Here is a 17,523-nt window from a genome sequence, read left to right as displayed (position 1 = left end):
TGTTTATCCTTGGATTTATCTTGTTTGGGACTTCCTGGACTTGAGCAAGTGTTTCTTTTCTTATGTTAGGGAAGTTTTCCACTATAATCTCTTCAAATATTTTCTCTCTTCTCCCCCTCGGACCTCTATTATGTGAATGTTTGTGCATTTAATGTTGTCCCATAGGTCTCTTATACTGTTGTCATTTCTTTTTGTTCTTTTTTTCTTTATTCTGTTTTGCAGCTGTGATTTCTACGATTGTGTCTTCCAGCTCACTTATCTGTTCTTCTGCCTCAGTCATTCTGCTATTGATTCATTCTAAAGTATTATTCTCTCCAGTTGTTGTGTATTGTTCATCTCTGTTTGTTTGTTCTTTAAATCTTCTAGCTTTTTGTTAAACATCTCTTGTAATTCTTGATCTGTGCCTGCGCTCTTTTTCCAAGATCTTGGATTATCTTTACTATCATTACTCTGAACTCTTTTTCAGGTAGGTTGCCTATTTCCACGTCATTTAGTTGTTCTAGTGGGTTTTTATCTTGTTCCTTCATCTGGAATATATTTCTCTGCTGTCTCATTTTGTCTCACTTTCTGTATTGTGGTCTCCTTTCCACTGCCTCTTGGATCATCGCTCCTCTTGCTTCTGGTGTCTGCCCTCTGCTGGGTCAGGTAGTCCTGAGGCTTGTGAAGCCTTCCTGGTGGGAGGGACCGATGCCTGCCCACTTGTGGTTAGAAATGGGGTTGTCCCTCTGGTGGGCAGGCCTGTGTCACGGGGTGTGTTTAGAGGTGGCTGTGAACTCCGTATGGCTTTAGACGCCCTGCCTGTTGGTGGGTGGGGCTGTGTTCCTATCCTGCTGGTTGTTTGGCCTGAGGCATTCTAGCACTGAAGTCTGTAGGCTCTTTGGTCTGGCAACATCTTGATGCCAAAATGGTGACCTCTGGGAGAGCTCACACTGATCAGTATTCTCTGGGGCCTCTGCCACCAGTGTTCTTGCCCCCACAGTGAGCCATGGCTGACCCCTGCCTCCCCAGGAGACCCTTCAAGATTCATAGGGAAGTCCAGCCCTGGCTCCTATGGAATTATTGGTTTATGCTGAGTCCCAGTGTACATGAAACCTTGTGTGTGCCCTCCAGGAGTGGAGTCCCTGTTTTCCCCAGTCCTGTGGAGCTTCTGCACTCAAGCCCTGCCGGCCTTCAAATCCAATTGCCCTGCAGGTTCATCCTCTCCATGCCAGATCCTCATGCTGAGACCTGACATGGGGCTCAGGACTCTCTCTTGTGGGATAATCTCTGCAATATAATTATTTCCTTGTTTGTGGGCCACCCACCTGGTGGTTATAGGATTGATTATGTTGTGAAAGAACCCCTATTACTCTCTCCCTGTGGCTCCCTTTTTGTCTTTGAATGTAAAATATGTTTTTGGGTAGGTTCCAGTCTTTTTTTTTTTAATTATTTATTTATGGCTGTGTTGGGTCTTTGTTGCTACATGTGGGGTTTCTCTAGTTGCAGCGAGCAGGGGCTACTCTTCGTTGCAGTGCACAGGGTTCTCATTGTAATGGCTTCTCTTGTTGCAGAGCACAGGCTCTAGGTGCGTGGGCTTCAGTAGTTGTGGCACACAGGCTCAGTAGTTGTGGCTCATGGGCTCCAGAGCACAGGCTCAGTAGTTGTGGCTCATGGGCTTAGTTGCTCTGTGGCATGAGGGGTCTTCCCGGACCAGGGCTCAAACCTGTGTCCCCTTCATTGGCAGGTGGATTCTTAACCACTGCGCCACCAGGGAAGTCCAGTTCCAGTCTTTTTTGTTGATGGCTATTCAATAGTTAGTTCTGATTTTGGTGTTTTTGTGAGAGGAGGTGAGCTCAAATCCTTCTGTTCCACCATATCTTCTGGAATTGAGGAGCTCCTTTTAGTTTGGATGCTTGCTGCCTTTTTCCTCAGTGTGTGCTGGCCGTTATCCCCTTGAGTGGTGCAGACATGCACGATGTACATAGTGGTGCGTGATAAAATGGATTATTTTAATAATGACATAGTACTGTAATTTTGTGAATGTCTTATAATTTCAGGGAATCGTTTAAATAGAATTTCAGCTTTGGGTGCTAGCGGTGCAGTTTAGGGCTTCTTCCTTGAGTCTTAGGGAAGTGTGTCATTCTCCTTTTCTGGTTTACAAGACCAGGGTAATGTGTTATATTACAAAGTCTCTTCATTTTGGGAACTTGTTTTCAATAATGCTAGTTACTGGCATTAGCACTAAAATTGAAAGAAAGTATAAAGTAGATACAGGTTGTCCGATGATGATGAACAAGTGTACGGGGTGTGCAGGTACAGCGGCCCTTGTGCACATCTGGGACAGCAGGGGCAGCACTTGACACCTGCTCGTGGGTCTTGTAGCGGCGGCCTGTGCCTGCTCCTGGAGCCCATGATGGCGGCAGCAACTCACACCTGCCCCCGGTGCTGCTTTGGGTGGTATTGTTGCCTGAGAGTGCTCACAGGGAGCTCTTATGGTGGTCTCTTCTCTCCTCATGTGCCCCACAGTAATGGTACCTTGCCTCTCTGGTGGGTACACCCTCAATTGCCACAGTCCAGCCTCTTCAGGCTGTCTCTGTGCAGCCATCTCCAGTCCTCTCTGTGCACTGGGATAGGACCCAGCCCCTAACCCTATTGACAGACGAGTGTGTCAGGCTGGGGAGTGCAGGGCAGTGGTGCTGACCTTCTGTGCAGGCTACTCTCCATTTTTCCTTCCACAAACCAGTTGCTGCACTCTACTTCTAGGCTCCAAAGCACCCCTCCATCCAGGTTGATCTTCCCACAGATGAGGAGACTTCCCTGGGTGAGGGAACCATTCTTCCTTCACAGCTCCCTCCCTGGGGTGCAGGCCCTGTCCCAATTCCTTCTTTTTCTTTTTCCTCTTGTTGCATCCGGTTACGTGGAGGTTTTCTTGCCTTTTTGGAAGTCTGAGGTCTTCCTTTAGTGTTCAGTAGATGTTCTGTGTGAATTGTTCCACTTGTAGATGTATTTTTAAAAATTTATTTATTTATTTATTTATTTATTTATTTTTGGCTCTGTTGGGTCTTCATTGCTGCACACAGGCTTTCTCTAGTTGTGGTGAGTGGAGGCTACTCCTTCTTGTGGTGCACGAGCTTCTCATTGCAGTGGCTTCTCTTGTTGCAGAGCACGGCCTCTAGGTGCTCAGGCTTCAGTAGTTGTGGGTCGCGGGCTCTAGAGTGCAGGCTCAGTAGTTGTGGTGCACGGGCTTAGTTGCTCCGCGGCATGGGGGATCTTCCCAGACCAGGGATGGAACCTGTGTCCCTGGCATTGGCAGGCAGAGTTTTATCCACTGCACCACCAAGGAAGCCCTGTAGGTGTATTTTTAATGTTTTTGTGGGAAAATGTGAGCTCCCTGTCCTACTGCTTTGCCATCTTGATCCTCTCCCATCCCCACAATTCTTTTTGAGACATGTTCTTCTCTCCACACTTGAATTACAGATAATCGGATGTGTATCACATTCTTGTGGGACTATGCCTTTTATATTTCTTAAAGTCACCATTTTCCTCCCATAGAGATGATCTACAGGGCACCTCTTCAGTTCTTCCAGAGGTCTTAACAAAAAGTCTAATAGCCATGCCCTTGATTTGCTCTTTACTTGATACCCTGGGTTTGGTCTTCTCCCTGAAGCTGTTTCTTAATGGCTACAGCTTTTATTTGATAAGAAAGTTTTATTTTCCAATCCTGAAATGTCTGGGCAATTTGTAGTCTCTTTAATTCTGCTTGCAAACAGACCACTTTTTTCTGAAGTAATCTCTTTCTTGTATAATCTGACCAGGTACAGCTAGAAACAAACATTTTGTACATTTAACATTTTCCTTCAAATTCTACTCCCCCAACCTTTTATTAGCTCCCCCAAGTTTATTAAATAATTTTTTTGTCAGAAAATCCCATGCAACATTTTTACAAAATGTTTTGCCATTACATGAGTCATTATTTTCCTAGTCTTCCTTAATGATTTCCTTGCCATTTTTACAGCTTCTTATTACAGTTTCCTCACTACCTGCTTCCTGGTTTCAAATCTACTCTTATATATTTTAGGTTTATACTACTGGAATACCCCACTTATATCTTAACCATCTTCTATATCTGTTCACTTTTGCCACAATAATGCCCCTGATTCAGTGGCTTAAAACAAAAATAATTTATTTCTTCTCAGACATCTTGGGAGGAGTTGATAGGCTTAGCTTGGCTCCAAACTGGAATTTGAGTAAAGATCAGGTTTTCTTCCTTGGACCACCAGTATAGTCAGGGCATATTCTTAGGATGATGGTAGAAGCATGGGAAAGTTAAACTGAACAAGCACATTTTAAGTCTTTGTATGCAGTATAGCTACTAACATCTCGAGGCCAAAAAGATTCCTATGACTGAGCCCAAAGGCAAAGTTCAGGGAGGTACTCTGCCTCTAGTGGAAGGAAGAGCAGTCACATGACAAAGGATGTAGATACTGGAAGGGGTGAAGAACTAGGGTCAGTAATACAGTGTACCAAATAATTTAAACACTAATCGAAAGAAATATGTGAATGCTACATTAAGATCATATAAAGTCATTTAAAAATATTAGTTATAAACAGTGACATTTCTTGACAAAATAATTCACCTGGAAGCTAAAATAATTCTAAGTAGGTATGTACCTAATAACATAGCCTCAAAATATAGAACACAAAAATGTATAAGACAGAAGGAGAAATATGGAAATTCATTATCACAGTGGGAGATTTTTTTTTTTTTTTTTTTTTTTTTTTTTTTTTTTTTTGCGGTATGCGGGCCTCTCACTGCTGTGGCCTCTCCCGTTGCGGAGCACAGGCTCCGGATGCGCAGGCCCAGCGGCCATGGCCCACGGGCCCAGCCGCTCCGCGGCATATGGGATCCTCCCAGACCGGGGCACGAACCCGTATCCCCTGCATCGGCAGGCGGACTCTTAACCACTGCGCCACCAGGGAGGCCCCACAGTGGGAGATTTTAACACACCATTCTCAATGACTTTTAGAATATGCAGACAAAAATTAATAGAAGGAAAATTTGAACAACTCAGTTAACAAACTTGATTGATTTATCTTGTATGTAAAACTTCAGAATGCATATGACAGCTACATAATGCCCATTATTAAATATTTTTTTATTGAAGTATAGTTGATTCACAATGTTTTATTAGTTTCAGGTATATAACAAAGTGACTCAGGTATATATAGATATACTTTTTCAGATACTTTTCTATCATAGGTTATTACAAGATACTGAATATTAGTTTCCTGTGCTATACAGTAGGTCCTTGTTGTTTATCTCTTTTATGTATAGTAGTGTCTATCTGTTAATTCCAAACTCCTAATTTATCCCTCTCGCTCCCTTTCCCCTTTGGTAACCATAAGTTTGTTTTCTATTTCTGTGAGTCTATTTCTGTTTTGTAAATAAGTTCATTTGTATATTTTTTTAGATTCTACATATAAGTGATATCATATAATATTTGTATTCCTCTGTCTGACTTATAATACCCATTATTTTTAAGTGCACACAGAATAATTTGTAGTCCCGCCACACAGATATTATCAAAAAATGTCAAAATATTGAAACAGTACAGTATTTTCTCAGATCACTATGGAATTAGACTAGAAAAGAATATCATAAAGGTAATTAGAAAAGTCTCATATATTTGGAGATTTTTAAATATACTGTTAAATATCCCATGTCTCAAGGGAAAAAAATCACAATGGAAAAATAGAGAATATTTTAAGTAAATAATAATGAAAATATTACATAACAAAACTTGTAAGAGTATAGCTAAAGCATTCTTAGAAGGAAAATTTTGGCTTTAGATGCATATATTAGAAAAGAAGAAAAACTGAAAACTCATGATCTAAGCATCCATCTGAAGAAGAACAAATTAAAACCAAAAGAAGCTAGAAGAAAAAAAATAAAGATAATGAACAAACAATCAACAAAGGCAAACGTTGTTTCTTGATATAATTAAAATTGATCTTTATTCCCAGGCAAGACTCATCATAAACTCATCGTTTTTTTGAAAAAGGCATAACTAACCAAATTCAGGAATTAAAAAATGAGGAACCTTACTATATATTCTAATTCACTATTTGGCAACTTATAGTAATATTAACAGTGTTCTGCTTGTGATATCACTTTTCATTGCATAAATAATCTATAATGCTCATGTATATAATTTAGAAAAAAAGATACCAAAATAAGATATAGTCTCACCACTTAGGAAAAAGTGTTTTCAATCCTAGATGCACATTGGAATCACCTAGAATGCATAATTTAAATATCAACACTTGGACCCCTTAGAGGACCAATTAAATCAGAATTTCTAATTGTGTCCCTACATCAGTTTATTTTTTAAATTCCCCAGTTGATTTTAATATGCCGTCACATTTGTGAACAACTGATATAGAAAATGATAACATTTTGATGTTGTCCTTTCAGTCTTTTTGCTTACATAGACATACACTATGGAATTTTTATATAAATAGGTTCTTACTAAGCATGCAACTTGGAAACCTTTTAAAGTTTAAAATCTAAATCATTTAGATTTACCAACATGTCATAAATATCTTTCCATACCAGTGAATATATTTCTACCACTGCATTTTTAATAGTTACATAATATTCCATTATATGGATTTATTATCACTTATGTAACTAATCCACAATTATTGGGCACTTAAATATTCAATAGTATAAACATAATGCTAAGAGAATATCCTTATAAAAGTGCTTTTTACACGTCTATAAAAAGCACTCGTTAAAAAATTATTTATTCAAATACTTTCGTACCAGTATAATACAAATAGTTTGTGACAGTTGGTAGCTAAATTTTCATCTTAGATGCTCACCCAGGCATCATGTAGGTTATTTCCGTTGAAAGAGATGTAATATCTTTATCTTACTAACTATATCATCTGTAACCCAGTGCCTGATATACAGGAGGCACACAAAAATACTTGTTGAACAAGTGAATAAATTTAATTCCTTGGAATTACCTCGAATTCCTAGAGTATATGGACCAGTCACATTCAAAAGAAAGATAACTTGGGAGCAAATCCAGTGTGCAATGCCAAACTTGGAATCTGTGACCTAAAATCTTTTACTTTCTAATTAATAATTAAGAAACAAAATAGTTATTGAGATCTTTGCTTAGTTAGCCATGACACTTTAAATATGGCCATTTCAGCATGTACATTTTAAGCTACCATTTATTGAATGTTTTATATCCATTATCTTATTTAATCTTCCCAATCACCCTGTATAGTGAATACTATTATTATCTTCATTTGAAAGGCGAGGTTCAGTGAGGTGAGGTGATATGCTTAAGGTCATAGAACCAGCAAAATTCAGGATGAGGAATTCATCTCTGGTTTGTCTGGCAAGAAAAAAAGTACTTTTTAACCACTGTACCTCCTAGGTATTTTGGCTTTCTGATGCGTTGGAGTATAATAATTTTTGGTGTTGCAATAAAAAATAACGTCCTTATAACACAAATACATGATGACGGAGAAATATTAGAAAATTCAGATAAGCAAAAAGAATACAAATTATACCTAAACTAATTCTGTTATCCTTTGGGGGAGCAGTACTTTTTATCAATCTGAAAGAAGTACTTCACACTTCTGAAATTATTACATTCCCCATCATTCATTTTTGTTCACTGTCTATAATCTTACTTTGAAATTTGGGTACTTGACATGCATGGAAGAAGCAGGACAGCATATATATTTTAAACTGACCATTGGCTATTTCTTCCCCAAGCATTCATTCATTGATAATTCAATCATAGATTTTTATTACACTCCTGTTTTGTTCCATACATTCTGCTACCTTTTGAGAATACAACAGTGATCAAAAACAGACATGGTCCCTGCTCTCATGGAACTCTCAGTGGATATGTGACATGAATTAAAAATGACATAAATAAAAGTAAACCTGCAACTGTAATAAGCACTATGCAAGAGAAGGATGTGTTTGTAAGAAGAGAATTTGACCTAGTCAGAAAGGCTTTCTTGATTAAATAAGTAAGCTGATATTTGAAGGAAAGGTAAAGTAAAGAAGGAGGAGCCTTCCAAGGAAAGGTAATAAATAATATTTGCAAAGCCCTGAGAAAAAGGAGACCTGGAAAATGAGGAATATAGAAAGAAAACTGGCATGGCTAAGGATACAGAAAGCAGATGGAGACTGTTATATAAGATGTGGCTGGAGAAGAAAGTAGGACCTTCTAAGCTATGCAAAAGTCCTGAGGCAGGATCATACCTGGTATACTGAAGGATCAGCAAGGATTCCAGCATGGCTAGGGTAGCATAAACAAGGATGGTAGAAAATGAGACTAGAGAGTCAACAAGGTGCCAGATAGTCTTGTAATCCTGCTCAATAGCAGTTTCTGCAGTGATAGAAATGTTCTGTATCTGCTGTCCACTGATAGCCACTATTCACTTGAAATTGAGCACTCAAAATATAGCTAGTACAATTGAGGAACTCAGTGCTTAGCTTAATTTAATTTTACTTTTAATAGCCTCTAGCTGCAATGATGTCCAGTATAGTGGCTGTTGAACATGGAAGTGTGGCTAATGTAGCTGGAGAACTTAATTTTAAATTAAATTAAATTAAATTAAATTGAAATAGTCATGTGTGGCTACCATATTGTATAGTACGGCTAAAGCCTTCTGGCCTTTGGGTTTTACTCTGAAATAAATTTAAATTGCCAGAAACCTATAGCCAAATTTGTATTTTGTTTTACTTTTAAGCAAAGTAATGAAGTTGTTTTTTATTTTTTTATTTTTTTGCGGTACGCGGGCCTCTCACTGTTTTGGCCGGAGCACAGGCTCCGGACGCGCAGGCTCAGCGGCTGTGGCTCACGGGCCCAGCCGCTCCGCGGCATGTGGGATCTTCCTGGACCAGGGCACGAACCCGTGTCCCCTGCATTGGCAGGCGGACTCTCAACCACTTTGCCACCAGGGAAGCCCAAGTTTTCTTTTTTGATAGGATAAATGAGAAGTGAAGGTATATGAAAATCTAAAGAAATACATCATTTCCTTGACTCTCATTTTAAATTGATATCTTGAGATGTATTGTACCTCAGAAGGTGAAATGTATGTAATTAGAGCATATCTAACTTTTTCTTTCCTGCCTCAGCTTAAATGTCTCATTTTCATTAAAGCCATCCCTGACCCCCTGCCGATGAGGTAGGTCCTCCCATTTAACATTCTCATAGAGCACTGCTCTTCCTCTTCATATCTTGCCATATGTTAATCTATGTAGATATTTGTATAACTATTTAATATCTTTACCACAGCTCCTAACCACGTATAAGATTATTATTTAGGGCAGGAACCGTGTCTTATTCGCACTGATTCCACAGCACATAGAATCATAGTAGGCCCTTAATGAATATTTGAAAACTGAATAAATGAATAAAGAAATGGATAACTATTTAGCAGTCTCTTCTCTACTAAACTGATCCATCTGCTTATTTATCCATACTATCACCCCCCACCTCTGGCCGTGTAGTGTTAGGGACTCTCCTTAACCATTTATTCATCCCATTTGCTTAAAACTATCAGTACGTGTAAGTCTCAATACTATCCCAATCCATTAAGCAGTCTTTATTGAGAGACCTTTTCCTACCCAATAATAAGGAATTTAACCATCTTGGAGTAAGACTCAAAAGAATTTGTAAAAAGGTAGCTTGGTGACCTCTGTAGCTCAGAACTGAATTACTCTACAGTAATAACCCACTGTCTGTCCCTCAGCTTTCATATAAATGATAAGAGTCTATTTTAAATGAATTGCCCATTTTGAGACAGAGTAGTAATGTATATGACGAATGGCAGTTGTCTCATGGCATTTCGCTTAGCTAGCTTTACAGAATTCCATCATCGTTAGGTTACTTAAGGATGTATATGCCCTTCTGTTGAGTTTGTCTTTGGGATTCAGTCTTACCAAGGACCCTCAGTTCTAGTTCTGCAGCACCTGACACTGACTTTCAGTTACTTTGGTCTGCAGTGGGACTGTTTTCTCTACTATATAAGAGAGTTGGAGGACTGTCGGAACATCTTAGTATAACTTCTGAATTGTACTAAGAAATAGAAACTTACCATTGAGCTATTTCCTCTCATGAAACATACAGTGATACTTAGGCCTGAAGTCAGCATCCAGTGACCTGGGTTTCACTCTTAGCCTGCCTCCAACTCAGTGTGTCACCTTCAATGTACTTAATCACTCTGTTCTTCAACCGAGAACCTGCAAAGAGAATCTGTCCTAATCCCTACCTTTCGCAGTGATATTAGAAATAATAAAATAATTCACCTCTGTGAAGCACACTAAAATCCTACAAAACCAATTCTATGCAAAGATTGTTAAATGTGTATGTATAGGATGGCTGGTGTTTCGAGCCAGGAAAACAGTAGCGCCTACTCAGGTCACCACCACAGGAGGCCTCTTAAAAACAGGTTGACTCAGCTATGTCATGGCTTATGATTTTTATTGATACATAGTTCTCTTTTACTGCCAAAGGAAAAACTGTGAGTCTGGAAGGAAGAATTAAAAGTAGTAGCTTCTTAGGAAATTAGTGCTGTAATGAACTATGTCAGTTTGTTCTTTAAGCAGGTCTGGCAATTACCCTGGAATTCTAGGCCTTCATATTTTTTCCAAGTGTTTTTCTTTATGCTTCATCATTCCTGATGTAAGAAATGAAATAGTTAAGAGAAAAGCTACAGGTTGTTCTGAAAAGACACCAAGTTTCTCAGAGAAGTGGTTATCTTTGGTGGTGCTCTGACCAACAGTGCTGAGAGCCACACTGGTCCAGTGAGTAAAGCATGGCTTTTTTGAGTCATAATACGCTGTACCTTTTCTATTCCCATTGCTGCTTCCAGGATTTCTCCTCTCATGCCCTGGCAAATCATAACACACACACACACACACACACACACACACACACACACACACACACACACACACACACACACACACACACACACACACACACACACACACACACACACACACACACACACACACACACACACACACTCCCTGTCCAGTGCACCCAGTGGTGGGGGGAGGGGGCAAAAAAGACAAAGTCATTTATATAATGTGTCTCCCTGCTGAGCCCCTAATGGCCGAAGCTTTTGTTCTGCATTCAGTGGCTGCGTGTGATGGGCAGGAAGCCGCAGTCTCCCTTTGTTCCATGGCCTTATTCAGCAATTTAGATCCATCATAAAAATCAAATATGCATGTTGCAATCGCCTTGCCTACAGCAGCTTCAATTTTCACCTTTCTTTAATTTGAACTCCACAGGGGAAAAAAGAGGAGGAAGGGAGAAAGGGAGAATGGTGGGGGGGGGGGTAGGGAATTGTTCTGTGTTTTTGCTTAGTGGACTGTGAAAATAGGCAGTAATGAAAAAATATATTTTTAATCTCATAGATACATCCCATTCAAAACAGCACATACCACCAAACCAGGCTGGTAGAATCCCTTCTGAAAATGCCCTCAAACCATACCAGTTAGCTAAGGCTCCAAAACTGGATGTGAAATGATGGGAAAAGAGAAAAGCATGAGAGTATTACAAAAGAGTAGAAACAGGCAGACTGTCAGGCTTGAGGAGTCATCCTTTTCAGAGAGGTGACACTACACCACTTCTAATTATGGCCAAAAAGAATGTTTTATGTTCAGCTGACAGTCATGAGTTTCTTTTGTAAAAGAAATGATTTGGGGAAAGGGTTCATAGAGAGAGGGAGAAAGAGATTACTTTTAAAGATATATTTCCTCTCCAAATAAAAATGAACACATTGACAGAGATGTTTTTGTCCACTTATTGATTTGCACACTATATTTTAAAATTTCCCAGAACTTCAAAGGATGTGCTCCCTGGGGTTCAAATAAATTTGCATCAGCAGCTTTGATATTGATTATTCAGAAAAATACAGAAACCCTTTACCTATTTCATTATTAGACTTAAGCAATGGCTGTACAGAGGGGTTCGTGCCCTAATATAAACAATATGGCCAATATTTATTCGATTTATTAAAAAAATGAAAGATCTGAAGAACTGTGCCTCTTTATGCCTGGTTTCACTTACAATATAGATTCTTGAAGGCTCAGGCTAAAGTTGAAACCGACCAGTTTGAAGATTCTTTGCCTGTTCTTATAAATGGAGCTTTTTTAGGGTAATTCCAGGGAGGTTTGCTGGAGGCAACATTAGACAGTCACTGAACATAATATAGCACGGATGCACACTAAGAGTGATCTTGGGGATCATTCAAGGTTGAAAAGCTTTTGATTGTCTTGAGTGGAGCTTCTTCTGGAAGATGTACTGAATGAGTCTGGGATCAAAACCAATTTCACAAGTTTGATCCAGTTGTAATATGGAAATGTACCAGATTCTGCTATGACTAATTAGAGATGTGTAAGGAGGGTTTCTCTTTCCCAACATTATTGATTTTCCTTTCAAACCCCCCAGTTTCACAGAGAAAACCTCTGGCATTTAAAGGTGTTCAATTTACTACAGTTCACTGATGCATGTAATCTTTGCTAACTGCATCCCATTTTCTCTGAACTTGGTTTTTCAGGCCCTCTTATGTTCTGGGTGTGTTTTAGATTTACTTTAGGTTTTAAGTGAAATCAAAGATGGACCCAGGACGCACAAGCACTGAGAGGATAAATTTAATATTGAATTTTTTTTAGTTGTAATTTTTCCCTTCCCTCCATTGGAAATACGGGGAATTATCCATGCCCATAAAAAAGTGTAATTTTAAAAAGTAGATTCTACACAATTTAAGCTTACATATGAGTCAGGGGATTTATGTCTCCAATCTTATCTGTCCTGGAAAAAGTGAAAAAATTAAGATGGCTAATAGTACTTGGAATTTAAAACATTGGAGAAAATCTGTGATTGAATAGCATAACTCAGGCAAAAGCTATGGCTCTATGCCACCTCAACTCCTCTCTCCCCACCCCATCTTTTAACACTGCCCCATATCTTTTAGAATACTGTGAACAGATATCATACCCTGTTAACTTTTCATTAAAGTCCAGGTCATATGCTGGCACTTTATGTTTTCAACTTCTCTCATGAGGAAAGATGCTAGATAGATGTATCAGATGATAAACATTGCATATTGGAGAGTGAAGCCTTTTCTCTTTGAATTTAAGATAATTTAATATATAAGGTATATCTTTAATTGAACATTTTCCTCTCCTCTTTCATATGGGAACTTTTTTTGGTCCTTAGCTCTCTCTCCTTAAGAAATAAATTGTAGAAGGCACAGAGGTAAAAATGGTTTGACGATTTTCTTGACCAGTTCTTCCTTTTCAGGGCACCTGGTTTACATTTCAGGTCATTCCAACTACGAACATTATTCTTACCTATGCTTTACACATAAATGTTAGATTTCTTTTCCCTCAAGATTTGAGAGTCCTCAGAGTGCTTCTTTCCCCTCGGTATTAAATCCATGTTGAACTAATGACAAGTCTCAATATATACAGTCTGTACATATATATATATGTATATATATAGAGATTTTATATAGATAGCCTATATATAGAGCCTGTCTCTCTATATATACAGTCATGTAGAAGTTGAGGGTACAGCCTCCAGAATTATACATTCTCTGTTCCAATTCTTTTCCATCCTTGACCAGCTCTATGACCTTGGGAAATTTAGGCCTTAGTGTCTTCATTTGTAAAATGAGTATATGAAGATAATAGCACCTAATTCATAGGATGGTGAGAATTAAAAGAGATTCTGTAAAATGTTGTTTCAGGTTGGGTTCCTAGGGAAGCAAACTCTCAGGTCAAACTTAACATTCAGGATGTTTATTATTTATTAGGATGTGCATTTTGGATCAACACCTGTGGGAAATGAGCTGTACTGCATCCCAACAAAGACCTCAGCCAACCCCATAGGTAAGTTTTTTCAGTGAGAGCTGACAATTGAGGGCTGTCTTCTTTTAGGACTCCCATCAACTGGTGAAATAAGTCCTTCATTCCTGAGGGGGATCTGGGTGGCATGTTACAATGTCTACCAGAAGTATTTAGTAAGTGTTCAAGAAATATTAGTTATATAGTAGTAACAGTGTATATTTACCTAGTAGACCATTCTTATTTTTCATGATCCCAAACAGTTGCTCCCATTATATATTTTAATTACAAGAGGCAGTATAGTGTTGTAGGAAGAGCATAGCTCTGGAACTGGACTTCTGGGTTTGAGTCCCATTTCCCCAACTCTTTGAATAGTGCCAGGCATGTGATATACTCTCTTGTGCTTATTGTTATTACTATTTTCTTTCTTCTCTTAAGTTAGACATGTAGGTACTTTGGAATCAGAGAATTCTTGGTAAAAAACCCAGCTCTATCACTTACCAGCTGTTTTGATCATGGGCATGTTATTTAATGTGATACTCAGTTTTCACATCTATAAAATAGAAATAATGATGTCCTTCATAGAACGCACTAAGAATATGAAGGAATTATGAGCCTGTGTTTCAGTTCCTTATCCGAAATACGGGAATATCTTACCCTTGGGATATTGTGCAGATTATGTGAGCTCATATATGAAAAGCACGTAGAATGATGCCTGACACGAGGTACACATTCAGTTAAGCGTTAGGTATACGACAACTGTATAAAGCCCTCTACATAGTGCCTTGCATCTTCAGAACAGAAGAAGAGAAATAGACTTAAATGTTGCATAAATACAATATGGATGAACAAAGAGAATGATAGAATCTCCAACCCTAAGAGAGGCTAGACACAAAGAATATTCTTAATTTACCTAGAATAGCTGTGTACATGTGTTCCCAAAGAGAAGATTCTTTTTTCCTATGCATAATGAAAAGTTTATTTTTTTAATTTTTAATTTAATTTTTATTTCATATTGGAGTATAGTTGATTTACAATGTTGTGTTAGTTACTGGTGTACAGCAAAGTGATTCAGTTATACATACATATATATACATTCTTTTTCAGATTCTTTTCCCATATAAGTTATTACAGAATATTGAGTAGAGTTCCCTGTGCTATACAGTGGGTCCTTGCAGATGATCTATTTTATATACAGTCGTGTGTATATGTTAATCCCAAGCTCCTAATTTATCCCTCCCCCCCCAACCTTTCCCCTTTGGTAACCATAAGTTTGTTTTTGAAGTCTGTGAGTCTGTTCCATTCTGTAAATTCCTTTGTATCATTTTTTAAGATTCCACATATAAGTGATATCTTATGTTATTTGTCTTTCTCTGTCTGACTTCACTTAGTATGATAATCTCTAGGTCCATCCATGTTGCTGAAAATGGCATTATTTCATTCTTTTTTTATGGCTGAGTAATATTCCCTTGTATATATTTACCACATCTTCTTTATCCATTACTCTGTAGGTGAACATTTAGGTTGCTTTCATGTCTTGGCTATTGTAAACAACACTGCAGTGAACTTTGGGGTGCATATATCCTTTTGAACCATGGTTTTTTTCCAGACATATGCCCAGGAGTGGGATTGCTGGGTCATATGGTAGCTCTATTTTTAGTTTCTTAAGGAACCTCCATACTGTTCTGCATAGTGGCTGTACCAGTTCTCATTCCCACCAACAGTGTAGGAGGGTTCCGTTTTCTCCACACCCTCTCAGTGCACGTGAAACCTTGTGCACACCCTGGAGTCTCTGTTTTCACCAGTCCTATGGAGCTCTTGCATTTGAGCCCTACTGGCCTCAAAGCCAAATGCTCTGGGGACTCCTCTTCTCAATGCCAGACCCCCAGGCTGGGTAGCCTTACATGGGTCTCAGAACTCAGTCTTGTGGGAGATCCTCTGTGATATAATTATTTTCTAGTTTGTGGGTCACCCAGCTGGCAGGTATGGGTTTTGATTATATTGTGAAAGCACCCCTCCTACCATCTTGTTGTGGCTTCTTCTTTGTCTTTAGATGTAGAATATGTTTTTTTTTGGTAGGTTCCAGTCTTTTTTTGTCAATGGTTCTTCAGCAGTTAGTTGTGATTTTGGTGTTTTCGTGAGAGGGGGTGAGCTCAAGTCCTTGTACTCTGCCATCTTGTCTCTAACCCCTTGGGAAGGTTCTAATGAATCCCCCTCTAGCCCCACAATCCTCTGATTCTGTTTTTCCCAAACATTTTAACTATAAATATTACCTGCTAGCATGTACCTCGCTTGGGCTATATTCTGTTGTCATACTGTCCTTCCTGGTTTCATAATAGCTGATGCCCTTTATAAACATGTCAGAAAGGATCTCAGTTTGGTACAACCATCTGCTATTTCTAACAACTTATAAACGTTTTATCTTTACAGTAGTGTGTGATAGTAAATAATAAGGTAGCCATAACTTTCTTTTGCACTCCAGCAGAAATAAATAGCCTGAATAAATTCACCTTATTCATACACAGAGTTTTTTTTATTATTATGTTTTAGGTTTAAACACTTCAAAGGGTTAACATTTTACATTACATCGTTATTTTGACAGGAATTTGATAGTATGATTATGGCCTTTATAATCAATCATGTAGAAAATCATCTTAATTAAATAAACAAAAACTTAAGGAAAAGGAACATTTTGCTTGAGTTTATTCCATAGGAATAAGAGGAAGAGTGGCACAAAATAGAAGCAGACATCTGTGGAAATAAAGGAGAAAAATCTGCAATTCTCAAAATCCTAGACTTCTCTTTTGAGGATATTATCATATAAAGATCTAGGAAATACACAGCTTCAAACATATCCATATATATATATATATATATATATATATATATATATGGGTATGTATATATAAAAGCTGTATTTTGATGGCAAAGCTATCATCTTCGTCATACTTTGAACTACTGTAGCATCTCCTACCCAGGAATCTCAAATTCCCAGAAATTCTATACATAGTAGTTATTACATGTTAAAATATATGAATCATAGACCTTTTCTTCATGCAAGTCCCTGGGAGTGTACGAATTATATCTCATTGTTTTTAGAACTTTTTCTTTGGGTTCCTCCTGATTATCTCCACTGAAGAGAGACCTGTGCCCTGTTGGTAAGTTTTTTAGAGACTTCATGGCACAGGAATATTCTCAATTATATTTTGTCATTAAGACATCATTCCTCAAGAATTTGAGGAGGCTAGATGGATTGTGGATGTGAGTGTGTGTGTGTAACCCACGAGAAGTTTTTTCTTTTTCGTATCTCTTGTGCTTGGCACGTAGTTGGTGCTCAATAAATAATAATAGTTGAGTGAGTCCATAAACATGTTGTTTTTTTACAGTTATTCTTTTGCGATGCTGTATTTTTATTATATCAATGTCCAAAACAGTTCTGGAATTGCCTTCAGAGCCTGCAGTAGTCTTTTGAATACACTCATCTTTTCATATCAGTTAACATGTACTGAGTGCCTATGGTGTGTGTGTGTGTGTGTGTGTGTGTGTGTGTGTTTATTTATTTATTAATTTATTTATCAGCATGATTTCACCCATCAGTAGTTCATTTATTTTTAATTATAGCAATTGCCTGCCAATCTTCCGTC

At 38.3% G+C, this 17,523-nt stretch overlaps 1 long non-coding RNA gene across 7 annotated transcripts in view; it reads left to right on the top strand.

The window, feature by feature from the left end:
* The window catches only part of LOC132480737 (uncharacterized), a 199,284-nt gene that overhangs the window by 57,283 nt on the left and 124,478 nt on the right, over positions 1-17,523 (top strand). For 6 of the 7 annotated variants that reach the window (XR_009530681.1, XR_009530680.1, XR_009530683.1 and 3 more), the window contains exon 2: positions 13,849-13,924. The exons of the other annotated variant lie outside the window; for it this stretch is intronic. This is a non-coding gene — a long non-coding RNA (uncharacterized LOC132480737). The remainder of the gene's footprint in view (positions 1-13,848; positions 13,925-17,523) is intronic. 7 annotated transcript variants of the gene reach the window in all.

Source organism: Mesoplodon densirostris, chromosome 19, assembly GCF_025265405.1.
Source record: "Mesoplodon densirostris isolate mMesDen1 chromosome 19, mMesDen1 primary haplotype, whole genome shotgun sequence".
In the NCBI taxonomy this organism is placed as follows: Eukaryota; Metazoa; Chordata; class Mammalia; order Artiodactyla; family Ziphiidae; genus Mesoplodon; species Mesoplodon densirostris.
Note: the sequence above shows the minus strand (reverse complement) of the source record. Positions and strands in the feature narration are given on the sequence as shown.